We start from the raw sequence: 12,749 nt of genomic DNA, 5'->3' as shown, positions 1-12,749 counted from the left end.
AGTTCACAAAATGTACAATTTTAACTCTACTACGGACTATAGTAAAACCAAAGATAATCAGATGTATGTTCTTCCAAAATAACTTCAATTGATTGCACTGCACTTAGATGAAATACAAACTAATAGCCGCATTTGTTCAGGAGAAAATGTCAAGCATTCATAGTTGTCTTACGATTGTTATGGTCAAATACAAATCATGATGAAGAACTATTATAACTTCTCTATAGCAATATCAAGACCCTATATAGATCTAACCCAATCAATCGCATACATAGGAAAAAGCAATAAGGCAGAAAATACGCATCTCAAATCACAATAAACACATCCCACGGATATGGCTTTTGCAACCTTGGCACTTCGAATATATTGCTAATGGAGAGCCATGCTAAAGTTGAAATAGGGGCCCGTCCCCAACTCCTGGACTACAGCCTTCACGACATCCAGCATGATGGAGCCGGACCAGAGCAAGTCCATGTCAGAGACACGCAGTGGCAACGGCCACAACCGACCATGCGCGGTCGTGAGGTCTGGATGGAGACACATGAACCGAAGTGTTATATACAGATAGGCATGGGCATTCGGTTCTAACTCAACCGATCAATTCGGTTCCGGGTTTTGACAACTTTGGTTACACCTTCTCACAAGGGTAGTTATAGCTTGGAGGTATTGACATGCATATAGATATATCAACAACAACAGTTTTTTTTAATGAAACTTGCAAATAAATTATATGCATCGTACCTCTGTAAGTGATGACAATGTACAACAACATAAAGTTTTGAACTAAAGCATATAGTAATCACATTGTCTATGGCTGCTGCACGCCAATGTTTTAATAAGAACAACAAAAAAAGCATTCTTATCACAAGAGTGCTAAATACAATACAACCTTACTTTCTTTTTATAGATTAAGATTACAAATGAATAGTCTAATAGTTAAGATCCACAATCCTTGGTAGCACAATCTTGGACAATAGCACCCCAAACCCCTATTTACCTCTAGCAGAATCGTTGCCCTACTGCAGCGCTCCGTGATGTGACTATGATGGAGTGTAGCGAGGCCGAACATGCAGACACCGCAAGCGCCGCTCCTTCGGTGAGGCCTCAACCCACGCACGTCGTGGTCATCCAGTCCCGAGTCGGCTGTTGTGTCGGGCGCGTGTGTGATAGCTTCTACTCCCTCTGTAAACTAATATAAGAGCGTTTAGATCACTACTTTAGTATTCTAAACGCTCTTATATTAGTTTACGGAGGGAGTACATGCTACTGCTGTGTACGTGTGCTTGCTTGGTGTTTGTTTGTTGTGCTAGCTGTCGTGCGCACTTGCGTTGTGTCGGATAGGAAAGGTCATAGGCGCTTACTTGTCTTGTAAAACTACACAAGTTTTCCATTTTTCATTATAACTTTCCAAGCATTCTTATCAGAAGCAAGCGAAGTGTCAACATCCTGCAGCCAAAGTAGAATCTGTACTCAAGGCAAGGTAAATAAACAACAGTAGGTTGTCTGCACTTAATGCAAACTGAAGAACATGGGTTGATATTTCACCAATATATGAAGCCAACTGAAGAACATGGGTTGAGATTTCGCCAATATACGAAGCCAACTTGTCTTCTAACACTAACAGAAAGAAACAAAAAAATTATGACTCCACGAACATATCATTAGGTTGACCTTGCCTTGACACTTTCAATACATAGTTAGAGCATAAAAACCTGAGCTTCATGACTGTCCTCTGTAGCATGGTGAAGGCTTCAATAACACGTCCCAGGCCCAGGCAGGCGAGCGACAATAGTGTGGATGTGGCCCAGCCTCGCTCCGAAAGCAACACAGATTGAGAAAAGCCTCCTTCCAAAGCAGCATCATACTCCTTCAATGATTCGATGTGAAGCAAACACCAGTTACAATGAACCAGGGTTGCTCGGCTCCATTCCAATTCTATGTACTTGACATTGTCAAGGTTATCAAAATAAACATCGTAACTTTTGCATTTTTGCTAAAGAAAGCCATTTTATATTTATAAGTACCTCTGAAATTATGCAATGGCCTCAGCTATCTGTCCAAGAGAATTGACCATGATGCAACAATATTGATGCAACGGTATGCGTAAACTCTAGACTCCGACCTATGAGTGGAAGGCAAATCCAAATAAAGTTGAATACAACATATTATTAAATTTTATGCAGATTAATCCACTTGCATTTGAAAGAAAAAATTAAGACCAGGAAAAAAAATTCAAACTTTAGCATTCAAATTTACATCACAAATACTAAAGTTTTCATTGCCAATTGACACTTTATCCCTTCCTCTTTCTTATCCACGGTCCATCTTCTACCTGCTACATCTCTCCCACCTCCTCCCCCAAGAGATACACTGACATTTTTTTAGGCGCTAACTCTAGTATAACACGAATTTGAGTAAAACCTTCAGCCCTATGCATGAATCAAATACCATATTAGCTTCAAATTTGAATAGTAAATAACTATGAATTTCCCATGTTTATGCAAATCAAACATCAAATCTGCTCGTTCACAAAACATCTGTTTCATAGAGAGTTACCTTATAAACCTCTGCTCTGGAATTACATAGAGAGTTACCTTGATCCTGAATAGCGGCTTACAGTTACAAATATGTGCGGCAAAAGTTATTAAGAAAATTGCGTTATTTACTTGCTCGCATCAATTTAAACTGACAGTTGCTGTAGCTATTTTCAAAAAGGAAATAGGATGGCAAAATAATACAAAGTTCCATTCTATAACCATAAGTAAACTCTGTCGTAAATCAAAGATAACTACTACAGGAGCTGATCCATGCTTTCATCCTCATATGTGACACTCTCTTATAATTAACCAGTTCTCCATATTATAACAACCATTGCATTGTAATACTGTAACTCTAATGAACAAAAGAAATCATTTTATCGGAAGCAGGGAGCAATTATAACAATACTGCAAATAGCGGACTATCCATGTATTCATCTTGACATAAAACATCTAATAATCTTGAAAAGCTAAATATAGGACGCATAAGCTACTCGATGGGGGCATAGGTACTCCATGACCTGATCCACCCTTTCAACATCAGAGTATTATGTACCACAAACACAACCAGCAGTAGGAAAATAAGACCAAAGACATATTACTATAGATTGCAGAGAACCAAATACCATGATTTCAATCCTCCTTGTCTACATACCTCAAGTGGAAAACCGGCCTACGAAGTTGCGGCGAACCGTAGAACACTGTCGGACGAGTTTAGTTCACTCCTGGCCCTACAGCATGTAACATTTTGATCTCTCTAAGCTTCAGTTTGGGAAGATCAGTGATAACAAAAATTGATACCCACCATGCAGCTACAAAGGCAATATTGTAGCTCTGATTTGAAGGCCACACTATAATCGAATCTTGCAGTATACTTCAGAAAGAGTTCAGAGAATTGCGAGAGTTGCGCTGGCATGGACTCTATCAAATTGCACAGTCAGAACAATTTGCTCACTATGTGCTAAAAAGGAAAATGCATAAAAACTGCTTGCTTAAATGTTGGTGCACCCATTGGCATTTAAATAAAATGCTAGTATATTATGGAGTCGGACCTCATCATCATGAACTATTGGAACAACACGCCAAAGAAGTGGTTCCCCTCAACCCTATTTTTTTCTTAGCATGAAACTGAACAATCCTGAAAGCCTGAAACGTGAATAATTACGTACAAAATTAGAACTGAATTTATGCAAGATAGTGTGAATTCTGGATGAAACAAGCAGTCAAACACCATGTGAATCAATAGCCGAATCCATGTGAAATTCTCAAGGGAACTAACTAACTTACTGGTGCAAATCCCCTTGGCGCATCACTTGGACCAGATAGAGCTGCAATAAGACAAAGGGGGGAGAAGCGCTAGTCACAATTCTGCATTTATCGACAGGTCCATTGGAGGAACAAGAAAAAACTCAGAGGAAAGGAGACTGACCAGGAAACAAATTAGGCCTGGAGTCGTCGGAATTGCACGAGCTTGGCCTCGAGGATGAGCCGCCGTAGCTTCTTGAGGTCGCAAAAAGAGGGAGTCGAAAGAGAGAGAGAGAGAGAGAGAGAGAGAGAGAGAGAGAGAGAGAGAGAGAGAGGCCGGGCCTGCAGGTCGCCATTGAGGTCCTGCCTGGGGCAGATTCCGGTCGAGGATCCTTCCTTCTTATTACAGGACCCTCCATAGCTTTGTGTTGGAGAAGAACACGGACCCTAACTCGATCCAGGACTCCTATCTCGATCCAAATCAGAGAAGCACGAGAACAATAGGTTGGAGATTGAGGAGGCTATGGGCGGCGCCGGAGAAGATTAGGGGCAGATGTGGAGGGGAAGGAGGACGGGCGGCGGACGGCTGGAGAAGAAGACTGGCGGGCGGCGGCGGACGGTCGGAGAAGAAGACCGAGGGCGGCGGCGGGCAGAGGCGGCGAGGAGAGCATACATCGAAGGAAGCCATCCGTCACTTTAAAAAGGACAGCGGGCTGAATATACTAAAGTACAGGGTGTTGTTTGCTAAAATGAAACGTTTTTCCCTGGCTACTCGGCCCAAGGCCCAACCGGATCGCAGCCCAGCTAAGCGACCAAGAAAGAACGTAGCAGTCAATCGAGTCGACAGTATTGCAATACAAAATTTAGTACCACCTTGAATATATTTTAATTTTCAACTGAAAGCGTAAATTAACGGGGAAAACGTATTGTGACAGTGAACCCACAGAGTCAATCCGTGCTTTATTATATACTAGCACATAAGCCCGTGCGTTGCAACGGGAGAAAAAATTGACATGCATTTTAATAACACAACACCCTTGCTTCGCAACGGACAGCCAGAAGGCCCAAGTCTACGACGTACCGATTGAAACCTAGCGTTTTTTTACGTAGGTACAGATTAGTACCACCTTGGATTTTGGAAAAAATATGGATGTTCTGCAAAAAAACGGAAAGCATAAATTCAAGGAAAAAAACATATTATGACGGTGAATCCGAAGAGTCAATCCGTGCTTTATTATTATAGCAAACATGCCCGTGCGTTGCAACGGGTGAAAACAGCCCTCACACGCCCTTACCCACTGAGCATGATTAAAGACCTCACCCTCATGCCCATAACATAATAAACATGACTAATACCTCATTCTCAGGTCCACATCTTCCATTCAATATAACACCAGACACATGTTTCTGCTTGTCATATTTGTCGTCCTCGTCGCCGGTGGTCATAGTACCAGTTTTCACTAACCAAGGTTGGCCAGGTCCAACAGCTGGATTGTTGAACCGCCTTCGTGTCCGGCCATGATCAAGACCGTTGAACAAAGTTTTTTTAATCGGCTAGCTAATATAATAGGGAAAAGCATTGAATAATATATGTCAGTGTCACCATGTAAAGTGAGTAGTTTGTGTCAGATAGACCATGAAATCTTAGTTGGACTTCTCTCATGCATTTTGACGGGTGTCACTGGGCGAGTGAGACTTGTCGTACGTGAAGACTTTATGGAGAAAAAAGATTCCTTCATATCCTAGTTTAATAAATTGAATTAAAACAATGCATCAGGTGGGCGTATTTCAAAAATTCCCCAAGTTTTATTAATAAGTATAGATTAAAAAATCATGTTTTAAAAAATGTTTGCCTTTTCAAATTTAAAGTTCAAAATATATTTGAGTTTTTAAATTTTTGCAAATTCTAAAAATAATCACAACAGTACCTCCTAGTTTAAAAAAATGTTTGTGTTTTAAAAAATACTCAGTTTAAAAAAATATTTTTCTTTTGAAAAAAAATCGAGTTTAAATTTTTGTTAACAACTTTGCAAATTTTCGTGTTCTAAAATATATTCACTTTAAAAAGAAATCCTCTTAATATCTGGCGCGATTGTGCGCTTAATTTGAAATTTCGCGCGGCTAAATGAACACCAAGTCATGTTTGGCCTAGTGGTAGCCTTCTGAACGCTTTAGCATGAGTGTCTGAGTTCGAGTCCTTGCAGCGTATTAATTTTTCTTAGAAACGTTTTACTGGCGCAGGCTGTTGGTTCCCTAATGGGCCGGCCCATTGTGGCTCTGCGCGTCTGCTTTCTCTGCGCATCTGCTTTTTCTTTTTTGGCAGAAACGAATCGGAAGAACGATAAAACTACCGCACGACAAACCACCTCGGACGTACGAATTGTAAGACCTGTGTGCCGTGTGCGTGCGGAGAACGCGGCGTGGGCCGGCCCAAAGCAGCGCGGTGTCAAACTACAGAAATTTTGATGCGGAGAACGCGGCGTGGGCCGGCCCAAAGCAGCGCGGTGTCAAACTACAGAAATTTTGATGGACGGACAAAACTACGAACGGTTCCCTAAATTAGTACCACCTCGTTTATATTATGATTTTGTCTGTACAAATCGTAAAAGCGTATTATGACATAAGAAGAAAGTGTATTGTGACGGTGAACCCGGAGACCCAATCCGTGCTTTATTATTAGGGATATATATATATATATATATAGCAGTAGGATTTTCTACAAGTGCTTGCCACAGAACTAGTTAAGGGTTTCAACGGTGCAAAAGTTCTCAAAAATTCTGAAAAAAATACTGAACCAACACACTTATAATATAACATGATTCAACAGAGGGATTAAAAAAATATGACTGTATGTGTCCTGGACAAAAAAAACAAATAGTTCAGTATATATTTATGTCGCAGTGAGCTGAAATGCTTATTATTTTTGTCAAGGACACATAGATGCATATTTTGACAATGCCTCCGCTGGATCATCTTATTACATTAGAGAGATGCTCCCATATTTATTTCATATTTTTTGATAACTTTTAAACCGTTAGAAGTTTAGGGAAACTTAACTAGTTCTGTGGCAAGTTATGATAGACACAATTTTACCTATATATATATATATATATATATATATATATATATATATATATAGTCCTCACAGCCAGTGCCAGTTGCCGCATATCACTTCACGTGGGTTTGTCCCACCTCGTCCAGCTACAGGGGATGAAGAGTAATACTGCACGTACAAACGAGTTATAAGGTTTTACAAAGAGAGTTAATTTGATTGGTTAATAGATGGGGAGGCGGTCCAGCCTCTCTGAAAATCAGGGGGGGGCAAATTTGTGATTGGTTAGTAGATGAAAAAAATTCTAGTCAGCATGTAATTGCGCGTAACTCTTTGTATGTTTAGCATTACTAGCAAAAAAGTCCGTGCGTTGCAACGTGTGAAAAAGGTACACAGACCTATAGTTTGGAAGTATCATTAGGCTACACCACGATCGTGACTACATGCAGTATGATATCCATTACCTAGGAGACAAAATCTGATGCTAGCAGGACTTTAGCTCGAAATTCTTTCATAAGATGGAAATTGGAGTAGTTTAGTGCAATATGGATGTAAGGGGTTTACAATACATAACCTATGTAATCCAGGGATATTTAAGGCTGCTCGGTGTTTAATATTTGATTCCAGTATGTGAATTACAGATCAGACTATACATGCACACTATTCTCTAGCTTGAAACAGATTAAGGGGACCACCTATAATGTAAAAGCAGCGTATCTCTCCTTTTATTTACAAATATTGGGTTACATAAAAAATTGTTTTCTAAAGAAAACATATAATTATTCAACTATTGGTACTTAAAGGTTGTCAAGGTACATGAATATGTCCTCGCAAAAAAGGTAGATGAATACGTTGCCATCACGCCAAGGTTCTTCATTTCCGCATTTATAGAGCTCTTGGTGCACATATATTTTTGAGAAGTGCAAAAAGGAAATCATGAGTGTCAGGCCCAAGTAATATCATCTGATTGGTATCTTCACGATATTAATATATTCTCTTTCTCAAAAAAAGTAATATCATCTGTCAATCCATTGTACTAACATTTAGTAAAAAAATGATGTCACTTAATAATTAGCATATCCGACTCACTGCAATACCTGCACTTGAACTTTAATTAACACGTGGTTACGAAAGTCGCAACGTGATAAAGAACCATATCAGTTGCCTCTCTCATCTTACACATGAAACCCTCTGTTCTTCAATGTCGTGAAAATGGGAATAGTCTTTTTGTCAATAAGATTGAACACAAACAATTTGTACAATTGACGACTGAAAGGTCTGTGCCAACCTTCTAGCATACAATCAATTATCATAACCAGACCGAGTACTGTATAATTATTTAAGAACCTCAAGTAGTAAGAAAAATAAAAAAAATAAGCAAACAAGGAGAAATTTGGAGGCATTTGGGCAGAATTCGAGAGAAAGGACCGGGCGGACTTGCGTTGTTTCTCTCTTAAAGCGTAGGCGCCTGTACTCATGGTTCTCCCAAAAGGCGACTGTTGATCCATCGGGAAGAACATAGATAATGACTCACGTTTTGATCCGGACTGTGCTTTACCTTCACTGAGATGTTCTGTCCAGTTGTGTCGTACTTTCCGGTAAAAGCGATCTGCAAAACCAGGCTCCGTTTGCTCCCTGATGCAATGCCGCGGGAACCAATCTGAAAGTACAAAGCTAGCTTGTGCAACCAGATCAATCCACCTGCAACGCGCCAATAGCACGCGCAAAGTACATCATGCCAGAATCAATCTATGGTCAAGGGAACAAAACGATTTGTATACCTGCATGCCTTGTATATGGTGAATCCATCAGCTAGCTCCTCTACACTTGCACATCTTGCCGCGTAAGGTCAGTTCGGAAAGTAGTCCAGTTAACCTCCAGAGGTGTGTGATCGCTAGGAAAAAACTCCATATGTCTCATCGGCGAGGTCAGGCTGTGCCAACAACACTCAAATTATAAGTATCGTGCACCTCGGCAACAGCGGCGCGCTCGGCAGCGGCTCCCTGGAAGACCCGCATGTTGCATCCGAGCACCTCGTTGAGTGGGTAGCCCGTGAAGGAGGCAAGGAGGTCATGCAGCGGATGGCGGTGACGTGGTCGGATGTGGACAGCTCCACGGGCAGCGTAAGGAACGACCATCGGGTGCGACGGTCATTGCCATTGCCGCACCTGGCATCTGGCGTTGGCCCGGCAGCAACTCCTCGCAATCGCTGGTCGGCAAGCCTCGTGTGGACCATCGACGGTCCCGGGGATCCGTCTCCCACCGGCGCCATGGCAGGCGAGGCTTAGTAGCAAGAGCCCGTACTCTTCTAACACGCCGGCGGCGAGCCTTGGGTCCGCGGCTGAGGATGCGTCCCAAACGATTAGTTTCTATTCTCCTGGTTTGATTTGAGAAGCAAATCGATGGGATAAGCTAACCGTGACGTTCTATTTATTGCAGCAGATTGGTTTTGGAGTTAGAGTTGTATGCACAATGGACTAATAATGGACAGCGATGGATCAGGAAACATACCAAAAAAATAGAACAACCACGCATAGCCGGATGGAACATACGGAAAACCAAATAAGGCAAGAATCTTTTTCCCTAAGCGCCTAGGGAAAGATTAGGGAGAGAGACGTGTTGAAGAAAAAGAAACTGAAAGCTTAAATTCACGGAAAGAAGCGTATTGTGACGGTGAACCCCACAAAGTCAATCCGTGCTTTATTATTATTATTATTATTATTAGAGAAAGATTGGGGGATGAAACGGTGAGATTGGTTACTTAAGAAGGCAGGCTCAGGTAGGAATAACGTGCAAAGCAGTTAGCTTGGGCCAAGAAAACACATGGTGTAAAAATATGTTTTCTGTATATGGTCCCTAATCGGCTAAAACCGAATACCGAACCGAAAAAATCGGTTAACTAAATTTTTGGTTAGTTGATTTTTTTGTTAATTTCGGTTTTCACTTTTGCTAACCGAATTCATAAAATAACTTTCGGTTTCTACCGAACGCCCAGACCTAGTAATAGCAGGTGTTTTAGAATTGGAGCACCTGCGCTTGATCCCTACAGAACGTGACTTTTTTTTAGTTCTACAGTCGCAACATTGGCCGGCCCGGTTGGATATCCGCATGTGCATGCGGCCGGCAATTTGCCGCAAAGAGCGGTAGACAGGAGGTCCCAGCCATCGGGAAGCTGGGGAAAGTGTGAGGGAGCCAGTCTCTAGGGCCAAGCCAAGCTATATCTGGCTGTAACAAGCCACATGATGGGAGCGTCCTCAAGCACGAGACGAAAGAAGTCCATATTTCATCTCCAAATGTGGCCTGATGGACGAATACCACCTTGAACTCTAATTTGGTATGATTTTAACACTAAAATCTTCAAAACCGGATAAATGCCCCCAAAGTGGTTTTGCAGCTGGTTTTACGGATTTTAGCTGGTTTTAGAAGATGAGTAGTCATTGGCACTTTTGACGTGGCACCGACAGCTTGTTCTTGGTTCCATCGGACCAGCACAGTCGCTCCATCAGGACGCGTGCGCGCCCATCATATCTCGCCGCCGGCCCCTCAGCGAGTCTTGCCGGCGGGAGCACCGCATTGGACGGTCATGGTCGGTGGCTGCTGGCAAAGCGCCCCGAGCACCACTACAGGCGCCCTTGACGCAGCCCACCTCCATGTGCTGCACAGGCACACCGCCGTTGCTGCCGTGTCCTTGGGTCACTGTTTTCGTAGATATAGTAGCAGAGTTTGTGTGAGCAAAATAGTATGGTATACAAAATACAATAAAATTAGGACGCTTGGCACGGATCAGGCTGAAGCCTAGCATCATTCAGACAACGTATGAGTTAACTGAAATAAGATCCAGACAAAGTGTTGAAAGAAATCAAAATCTAATGTCTATTTCTTTTGCTAAACTTCAGATTGCTTGGAAGGAAAATATGAATATAACCAACTTGTCTTGCTCTGTTTTCACGACTCAGTCTAAATGTAGTCAAGACCTGACCTGAATATCAAGTCCTCAGCTTATACCAATATCCATTTCCATCAACATGCACAATGCTAACATAAGCAGAACAGAATGTGACTAAGCGACAACGAATGTACCATCTTGACAGAATTCACACATCATCGGGTCATCATCAGCGGACCATTTCAGTTCAAACATTTGAAAGTCTGAAACTCTGTCCTCAGCCTGTAGAGAATTGAGTCCCTGTAATATAGAAAATGCAGTAAAAGGAACACGATTTGCTCTCTAGTACTCCCTCCGTCCAAAAATACTTGTCATCAAAATGGACAAAAAAGGATGTATCTAGAACTAAAATACGTCCAGATACATCTCCTTTTATCCATTTTGATGACAAGTATTTCCGGACGGAGAAAGTATACAACAGCTCATGGCATCGCTAACACACTCGTCGAGGCATCCCTCAATGAAACAAACGGGCGTCCTCTCCGCCCGATGAACATGACGTGTCATGGAAAAAAGGCTCGACGAAAACCCTATATTGCGTGCCCTAATAGCCCTACAAAACAGAGGAGGAAGGACAAAAAATGTGGGGCACTAGGTTCGCATCACGTACCTCCGTCCATGGCTTCAATCGGATCACGAATTAGTGGCCCCGATCATGAGCTGTGCCGGCGGTGACGGCGTCTGGCGAAAAGCGGCCCGAGGAGATGAAACGACCAGGAGATTCGACTTGGCGACGAGGGTGAATCGACACAACCCAACCATGCCATGTCAGCACCCTTTAATGGGAAAAACCGCCTAAAATCAGCACCAAAACCATTCAAGGGGGACATTTACCCGGTTTTGGAGATTTGAGGGTCAAAATCATACCAAATTGGAGTTTAGGGGGGTATTCATCCATCTCACAACATTTTGGGGTGAAATATGGACTTCTTTCGCACGAGACTGTAGGGCTGGCAGCCCAGGTTCAAGCACATGCTTGTTAGTTTTTCTCCTTTGTTTTTCCATCGTTTGGTTCCTTTAAATTTTTGTTTTGTTCATATTTTTGAAAGGAATCGAAAATGCATATATTACCAAACCAATTTACTTAGAATTGAAGCTGCGAATTTGAAAAATATTAACATAGTATAAGCGCAATTTAATTCTTTTTGTGACCATCTAAAAAAGTTCCGAGTTTCAAAATAATGTATGGAAACTTTGTTAAAATTTGAATGCAATGTAAAAATAATGTCTGTGTAATATAAGAAAATGCTTAGTAAAATTAAAGAAATGAATGCGACAATTTAAAGAAATATTCCCGCATCTAAAATAAATGTTCGTGAATGCGACAATTTTCGAAGAAACAACCTCAAGTGAATAGCATAAATTCTATTGAAAAAATATTATACAATGAAAGAAATGTGCATGCAGTTAAATTTTATTTACAATGAAACAATTGTATGTCACATTTTAAACAAATATTGACATGTCTCCAAACAATGTCCGTCAAATTTTCGAAATGTTTGTACAATGTTAAAGAAGTTTGTGTATTTAAAAATGCTTATTAGGGTTAAAAAATTTCAAAGTGTATTTGCAAAATATTAACATTTATTCGAAAAAGTATACAATGTAAAAATAATGTTTGTGAAGTTTTTTTTCCTGTCGACAAGTTGGTTGATAAAATGTTTTTTCCTTAAATAAATGTACAACATGTTTTTGGAAAATGATACCGTTTATCCATTCAAAACATGTATTTTGAAACAATGACATCGAATATTCGAAAAATGTACAATGTTTATCAAAAAAATGTTGCGCATCTGTTCTAAAAATGTAAATTGTTCTGAGAAAAAGTAGACATGTGTTAAAAAATAAGAGCGATGATAACCAGCAAGAAAACAAGAAAGAAGTAGAAGAGAACCATTGTATAAGAAAGAAAGCAAGAAAAAACCCAAAGAAAACCTGTGAAAAAATCCACAGAAAACCAGAAATTAAT

At 41.0% G+C, this 12,749-nt stretch overlaps 1 long non-coding RNA gene across 4 annotated transcripts; it reads right to left on the bottom strand.

Annotated features, from left to right (window-relative positions):
- Positions 1 to 799: 799 nt before the first annotated feature.
- LOC123104471 (uncharacterized) lies at positions 800 to 4,478 on the bottom strand. 4 transcript variants are annotated; one of them, XR_006450364.1, is made up of 8 exons: positions 3,967 to 4,478; positions 3,825 to 3,865; positions 3,590 to 3,683; positions 3,343 to 3,458; positions 3,193 to 3,268; positions 1,713 to 2,601; positions 1,546 to 1,617; positions 800 to 1,446 (listed from the first exon to the last, which is right to left on the bottom strand). It is a non-coding gene; the product is annotated as an uncharacterized lncRNA (long non-coding RNA). The 4 variants fall into 4 exon arrangements; XR_006450365.1 differs by having other exon boundaries at positions 801 to 1,446; positions 1,713 to 1,942; positions 2,025 to 3,268; XR_006450366.1 differs by having other exon boundaries at positions 801 to 1,446; positions 1,713 to 1,935; positions 2,025 to 3,268.
- Between the last annotated feature and the right edge of the window lie 8,271 nt (positions 4,479 to 12,749).

The sequence above is a fragment of the Triticum aestivum genome, chromosome 5A (genome assembly GCF_018294505.1).
Source record: "Triticum aestivum cultivar Chinese Spring chromosome 5A, IWGSC CS RefSeq v2.1, whole genome shotgun sequence".
NCBI classification, from domain to species: domain Eukaryota; kingdom Viridiplantae; phylum Streptophyta; class Magnoliopsida; order Poales; family Poaceae; genus Triticum; species Triticum aestivum.
Note: the sequence above shows the minus strand (reverse complement) of the source record. Positions and strands in the feature narration are given on the sequence as shown.